We start from the raw sequence: 8315 nt of genomic DNA, 5'->3' as shown, positions 1-8315 counted from the left end.
ATGGAATGGCCGATAGTGGTACTTATTCGTGACCCCGGCTTGTTCTATTCCCAATATTTTATTGAATATTTTTAAAAAATAAGGACATTATTGGAAAGAGTGAAATTAAAGTAAATACCGGTATATACGGTACCGTACGCCGTACGGTCACGGCTGTTTCACAGTGAAAATAAGCTTAGCGCCCCCTTGCGGCACGAGTACGCATATGCATTTAACGTTGTTGTACCACGATCTCTTCCGGTGCGATGAAAAAAACTTCGGCGAATGTACGTGTGGCATCTGGCGCTGACATGACCAACTCTCTCTGTATATCCTCAACAGTTTCTTTATTTCGCAAAAATTCCGTGGAGAAAACATATTTGTCCATGTTTGAAGTCGTAAGTATGGCAATGTGATTATATATTTTCTGTTTTTTTTCCATTTTGTGATGATGCGTGCGTTTGCATAATCCAATGTAAACTCGCGAATTTGGTCCTAATTATGGAACATTTTAAAGTCCAAAATTTAAAAAGTCCGGTTTGTCAGTATTCATATTTATTGTAGTTTTGTTTTCAAAGCACTTAAGATTCATCTGGCGCAATTTTTCGTTGGACCCATCAGTAGAATTTATTTTAGGTTGATCTTTCGATACTGCATATTCTGTTTGTATAGGATGTGCACGCCGCAACCGCAGGTAAAGCCGGGCAGGGCCGGGGTGCGGGCCGCCTGGCTGTGTGGTCAGGTACCGCTCACAGTCGGCAGCTCAGCTGCGCTTCGTATGAGCTGAGCTAGCTGAGTGAGAGTGCATATGATGCGCCTGCTGCATGCTGCTGAGTGCTGCATACTTGTACTGGTATACCGTATCTAACTTTGACTCGTGCTTAAATGTATTTCACGGTCTGTAGAGCTAGATCTAGACTCTAATTTTGACTATCACTATGAGTAGTAGTACTACTAGTAGTAGTATGACAACACTTGCAGTGTTTTTTTTTTTTTTTTTGCATACAAATTTACAATGTTGTAGATCTGTGTTTAAGGGCTACACCACACTAGATTCTACTTAGTAGTAGAACTAGTAGGCCCTATAGATTCTAGATTTTTAATTATTTTTTTTGGGGGGGTGGGGTAGATTCTGATTGAGGTTTTTCAGATACAATGGGGGGGGGGATTGCATTAAAAATATGCTGTATACCCAGTTGTTGTGTGTCCGGACAGGTTGTGTGTCCGGACGATCAATTTTAGAAAGTCATTTGAAAAAAATTACAAGCGAAGTTTCATCAATTTTTAGTACAAAACGTTTATAGAGTCTATATGGTGGGGCCAGGGGAGGGAAGGATTGGGGTCTGAAATGAAGAAGGATTTTGTGTGTGGAAGTTTTTTTTTTTTTCTTTATTTTCTCTATTATGTATTTCTAAATCTTCCAGTTTCAGTGAATATCAATAATCAATGTTATCACGCATTGCTACATTTATGCACAACAATTTACTGTATCGTACTATGCACACATAGGTCAGGTAAATTCTAATTTTCTATAATATTCATTTATAATTATAGTTCATACATAATTATATGATGGTTTATCTCTGCACTCGCATCTTTGGTGGCATTCCTCGTCTACTAAATTTCATCATAAGATGACTTTCATCTTTCAAAGATCCTTTCGGGTTGAATATAACACGTCTTCTATGTGCACGTTTTGTACAGGAAAGATTAGCATAACTTCTGTTCTTTTTCATCATCATAGTAGTTGTTTTCTGGTGAAGCAGGTAGTCAAAGAATTGTGACTGGTACTGTAGCTTTTTCTTCTTTTGTTGATTTGAGTGGAGATTAGTCATATTTGACTAATGTCGCCATTAACATAATCTAAAAAATCTCATTTCTCACATATTGACATTATTACCAATATATTACAGGTTTTTTATTTTATGTATCCTTTCAACTAGTTCCACTAGTCTCAAAATTGAAGAAAAAAAACATGTATATTAAATCAGAGGTTAAATCTGAATCATGCCTATATCACATCAGATATAAGAAACATCTATTTTCACTTTTTATATATGAAATATATTTAAAAAAAAATTATATCACACATTTTTCATTAATGATCTACACATCTGTGACGTTACAAAATAAATCGAAATTTATATCTCCAATATCCTGACTTATACATTTTCTCTTCTTTATTTGTCAGTTGCCTTGCGATGGGATGAATCATTTTCTGGAGCGATGAGATGGAATTGGGACCTTCATAGCATCCAACAAACAAGGATTTCTGTGAGGCATTGGGCTTTCCACATTGCAGACCTCTGTATCACCATGGACCTATTCGTAATAGGTCCATGGTATCACCAACTTAAATGAGCCTCCACCTGTCCACCATGATCTCCCCCAAGCTTAATCCACACCTCATATTCAGGAATTGCCCCATCGTGAGTTGTGAGAAATCCATTCCTGTGGAAAGATGATGGAACATGAATATATGGGTAGGTTTGATGATTTCTGCCAATTAATAACTTTAGCTATTAAAAAAAGGCTGGCCTCCTTCAACATTTTTCAAGATATTTTAATACTTTTTTTGTTCGAGTCTACCGGTAATGCAAAATTTACGGCCACATATTTGTGAGAATTGGCATATTTTTCAAAAATTATACAATTATGCAATTGCATATCATATCAGAATTTGCTCAAAAACTTGTTTTTAGTACAAATCAAATGCTTTATTCTGTCTCCAGCTAAGATTTATGATTGTATTTATTATTTTCACTTTTGCTGAATTGAATCATGAATCTGGCAGCAGATTATCTATTGTCATTTAGGGGTGCGAATGGTAATGAATAATCCTTGGCCAGGTCCCTGAGCTGAATTTATTGATTTTATGTTCTTTATGATCATTAAAACTACTCAAAATAAAGCAATATTCTGGTACTAACTTTTCTTTCCATTTCTGTTGTCTAACCACCTCCAGTCTGTGACTCTGCTATGTACCTAGCGAATCACTGTCGACTATCCATGGTTCAAGTGAGGATTGGCCAACCTGGTCATTTCTTAATTACCTACAGACTGTAACTGCACCGTGCAAAGTCTTATGCAGGAATGGGGCTACAGCAGTGATGGAGACACCACATTCGACTGGGCAGATCAGACGATGCAATACCTTTGGTCTGCCCCCCCCCCCTCCGAGGAGCCATGCACTGCCAGAGATCTTGAGCCAGGTCTTCACTGGTCAAGACTTCAGTGGTTATCCATGGATAAGATGAGGTCAGTATGACATTAATTCTCAGTGAAATTTACCTATTCATTTGTTTGTACTGTGACCAAGTAAGGTGCACATCATTCATCATGGCCAACATCTTTGCTGCATCAAATTTTTCTTCGTTATGTAAATCTCTTTGAATGACTTACAAGGAGAAGCTTTCTTCACATGTATACGCTGTAAAACATATATATATAACAACTTTAATTCCATATTTTGATGGCCGTTCACTAGAAGATTGTTTTCCCCCAAAATCCAAATTAGGTGCTTTTAAATTCATCTGCCACTACACAGGTTGAAATAACATACCCCCACTCACTTGCATACAGATTGGGGTCATGGATCCCCAAAATTTGCACCACAAAGAAAAGGGGATTAAAAAAAAGGAAAGTAAAAGGGGTGAAACATATTACTTTCTGAATATGTCAATTGCTATCACAGTTTTTATTATTTAAAAGGTCAGAAATAGTCAATATGGAAGAAAATGTTTAAAGATAAGAAATCAAAGTGATTTGGGTATCATAAGGAAGGGGATATTTATTTTTTTCCAACTATAAGTAGATCAACATCTAAACTTGTAAACCATTCTTAAAAATATGTTTTACCTCTTTCAAAGAAATAAACGAGTAGTATATTGCATTTGTACAGGTGATGAGCTGTGATTGAAGATAATTCTCTCATTTAATTTCGCAGTGCTAATAATTTTTGTTACTTACTCTTCCAGGTATCTCGTTGATTTCGGCATGACCATCTTCCTGAAGCTTCTTCCTAACGATGAAACTGGAGGCTCTTTCCACGGATCTTAGAATATGTACAATATATTGTATAGCTGGTTCGAGTGTGATTCCAGCTTTTTTAAGAGCTTCTTGACGTTTAACTTCTACTGGCCTTTATTGTTGTTAACATCTCCTGTGAATGTTTATAGGAGGCCAGTATTGCCAAAAAACACAGTAAACCTCGAGTTCACATATAGTTAAAAAACAGGAACTACTTGTAACATTATTTAATGTTCTTGCTACAAATTGGACATGGTGAAACTTTACATTCATTATATCTTAAGTATTTACTGAGGTACTCACTACAAAAGGAAGTTGGGGTCAAAAGGTCAAGTTTTTGTTCAACTTGGTCACATTTCTTTATTTCTGCATCAATTATGTTCACACATCTGATCATTGGGTAATACTACATGTACGTACGTTAGGATAATGAAAATTGCTTAGTCGGGAAAAGTGGCTTATTGGATCCTCTATCTTTTGCTTATAATTATTTTTTTTCAAATTAAATATTTCTCCATCAAATCTGACAAATTCATTATTTTTATATCAGTAATTATTAAACAACGTCAGTAATAAGAGTTTTGATAAACATGTGCAAGTATATGTACCACCATCAATGTGCAGAGTATTTGCTGGAAGTGTACATGCTACAGAGAAATTTTAATGTGTGCAACCGTAGGATACGGGAAAAAATGCTTGCAGTCTTTGATGTACTTTTGAAGATCAAGATAGAATTCACCCAAAACATCTACCGGGTGTTAGTACTTAGTATGCCGAAAATATCCAAGATAAGTTCAGCACCATTCATCTGGAAGAAGAGACGAGTCAAAGCATTTTAAACAATTTTAAAAATTGCCTGCGCTATATTTGTCTGAATTGATATGCAGTTAGAATTGATCAATTTCTGAATGCAAGCTGACAAATTTATTTAGGAGGGTATTAACATGAATGTATTTTTAGTACAAGTGAGACGTCTCTGGTAGTCTTGCCTGCATTATTATGCAATTCAATATGGTCGCATTTCAGAAGTTCGGTATGGAAATGGGTGGATGATGAACAAAGTATTTGTCGAGTTAAATGCCACTAATTGAATAAGATTAAATTCAATTATAAAAACCGACTTCTGGAATGTCCCTCTACAGTTATTATTCATGACATGTCTAATTATACTCGACTAGTAGGAAAATGTCAGCCAATGTGATATACATTAAACTTTTATTTTTTTTTAGTTCCAATAATTTAGATATATTTCACTTCAAACTTATTCAAAGACTACAGGCATCACTTTTTCAATTTGAAGTATATTGATAAAGAAGTTATAGCATGTAGGTATTATAGTAGGTTAAAAAACAACTTAAATGTGTATTATAATGGCAATGTATTATATTGTGTCATAATATGAGTTATGACTAAGGTTTACATTTCTAGTCAGTTAAAATGCAAAGAACAACTAGATTAAGATCATTTTTACAAATTCAACAATTTTGAAAATATACAGGAATGAGCTACATGTGCATGTTATATCCAAAATAATCAATTACCAGTAGTCACTTATCTGATTTGTAAATGATATTTATAGTATTTTTAAGTCTTGTATCATTGCAAAAAAACTTTTATCCACGGTGTACTGAATTTGCCGGGCATGTGAGGGTGACAGTCATTTTTCAGTTTTTTTTTTAAACATTGTTAAAATTAAATGTACACTGTAATAGACATGTAATAGATAACCAATTTGTGTGGCTGTGTGAGTGGTAAATCACATGAAATCTGCAAATATTATATTTATTTTCAAATGACTGATTATTTCATATATATATATTTATTCATTTGTTTTTCTTTGGGGGGGGGGGTATATAATGCAGACCCGACAAGTGACCAGGGTTTGTATTTAGGGGTCCAATCCCTTCTCCTTTCCTCCATATTTTATAGCTTTTATAAAGTTAAGAGGGTTTCATTGACCCCTCTCCCCAACTGCAGACATGTAGACATTGAATTTTACCTCCTGGAATCTAATCCAAACACAGAAAATGAGGGGTATCCATATCATGTAATGGTAAATGATTATGTCTGAAACACATTTTTCCAAACACATATAAAGTATTCTAATCTTGGGCTATCATGAATTAAGTTTTAGGCTATTTCTCCCATATTTTTCACGTTAGTCCATAATTCATTTCCATATCAGTTGTTATACATGCTTATTAAAATATTTTATTGGTAGGTTTCATTTAAAGTATACATCCGAAGAATCAAAAGTATTTTATAATGACTTTATGTGGTCATCATTGTAAAGGGGAAGTATTACTAATCATATATATAACTTCACTTTTCAAACTAGTGATCAGAGTTTGCAGAAATCAGCTCTCAAAAATGATTTATTTTCATGCCATATTTCTGCCTTCCACCGGTCCTCTTGCGAGCTCCAGCTGAGTGACGTCACACAATGAGCAGTGAGCAGCTGAGCTGACAGCAGCCCATTGGAGACGATCTTTCCAATCAGCGTTTTTTGCTCTTAGAATTGTTTATTGCTCTTAAGATTGGTCTTGTTATAAAGATAAAAGTTTGAATTTACTGAACAGTGAAAAAAAGTGCACATTTAACGTATTTTGGTAACCGATATTTAGCTTAGAAATATTTTTTTTTTCAAGAAATATACAGTATGTGAATAAACAAAGCATATTTTCACGTAGAAATCACACTTGCGTCACATTAATATTATAATCAATATAAAGCATAGACATTCTTCTTTATGACTGAACAAAAATTATGAAATTTCATTAAGTAGCAAAGTCAGGAACCACAAACAAAAACACGGCAATATCCATCGCGAAATGACTGAAATTGCAGTTGAATTGCCGAAGCATTATTAGGCAACAGCGGCGAGCGGACTTTATTTTATATATCTTAAAAATGCCATTCCGATAGGGTAATGGTCTGTGGCCAAATGCGTTGGCCATTGTTTTGTCATGTGCGAGGACCCTGGTTCGAAACTCGGATTTTTTTTTTCTGGGCATTTTTTTTTTATTCCTTCCCCGTCCCTACCCATCTTTTTTTCTCTTTTTATTTTCTTGTGAAATTCTATTCAGACCTGTATTCATCAAATCTTGCTTCTTAATAGCTGCTTTTGATTTTCAAGTTCTTGATTAGATTATTTCTACTCTTATTTGGGATGGGAGGGGTAGAGTTAAAAGTCAAGTCCACATCAACTAAAAATTATTTGAATAGAGTAATTTCCCTTGTTGTTTTTACTCAAAACAGTCATATACACAAAACAATGATATGCAAATTAGAGTTGTCACTCACATCACATTCGTTTCTGTTTTTTGTGGCATTTTGTCTTTTATTCTTTGCAGATTTGACGATAGGAAACTCTTCATCTGATCACAAAAGGTTATATTTACGGAACTGTTAAAATAGTAATTATATAAATTTGAATCAAAGTTTTTAAAGAAATTTCCTGCAATATCTTGTTATTTTTCTTTAAATTCAAATGAATTTTTGATTGCGTGGACTTCTCCTTTACTCTTAATGTAGGGAATGCATAGCAAAATTTATCCAGAAACAAAATTGTCTTAGAATATGCAAATCAGTAATTGGACACATGTTCACTTTTCTTTCATCCAGGCCACTTCCTCACATCCACCAGGCTTTCAGTCTTATAACAAAAATGATGAACCATCACACAACAGCACACAACATTCACAGTGCTTCACAATAAATATTTCACTTCTGTTCATACATGCAATAAATATTGTGGAAAACAAATAAAAGGCGTACCCATATTCAAATACCGTTTAATAGGACAAATACATTATACCTTTCGAGAAAAATCAGCACGTTAAATATCTGATAACAAAACATAATTATGGGGCACTGCAAGAAACTTATGTTCAATTGCAAATCAAGCGTAAGTCTTAAATTCAAATTCAAGCGTAATAAGGTCGAGTTGCAATCGCAATTCAACTACATGTTTAATCAAAGGACTTACCCTTGATTTGGGACGTGTGATTGAGTATAACATTTCTCGCAAAATGCCCTAGTAACATTAAAATTTTTCTTTCGTTTTAAATTGTGTGTTATTATTTTTGACGAGCTGTATTCCTGTCCAAGTTAAATTTCTTAGTTCTCTCCAAAACTGTGCTCAAAATTGTTTCCAAGATTGATAAAGAAATTTTTTATTTTGTATCATTATCAGTCCACAACTTGCAAACCGTAGGTCCTGGAAAGAGTGAAGAAAAAAATGGCTATATCCAAATCATAGTAAAAGGACATGATGGAATCTCCCAGATTGAGGTAGCAAGCAGAGA

At 34.4% G+C, this 8315-nt stretch overlaps 1 long non-coding RNA gene across 1 annotated transcript; it reads left to right on the top strand.

The window, feature by feature from the left end:
- The first annotated feature begins 224 nt into the window (after positions 1–224).
- LOC135154908 (uncharacterized) lies at positions 225–5803 on the top strand. Its single transcript, XR_010294310.1, has 4 exons — positions 225–377; positions 2171–2462; positions 2945–3237; positions 3957–5803. It is a non-coding gene; the product is annotated as an uncharacterized LOC135154908 (long non-coding RNA).
- Positions 5804–8315: the final 2512 nt, after the last annotated feature.

Source organism: Lytechinus pictus, chromosome 8, assembly GCF_037042905.1.
Source record: "Lytechinus pictus isolate F3 Inbred chromosome 8, Lp3.0, whole genome shotgun sequence".
Taxonomy (NCBI): domain Eukaryota; kingdom Metazoa; phylum Echinodermata; class Echinoidea; order Temnopleuroida; family Toxopneustidae; genus Lytechinus; species Lytechinus pictus.
The sequence above is the reverse complement of the archived record's forward strand: the minus strand, read 5'-3'. Positions and strand labels throughout refer to the sequence as shown.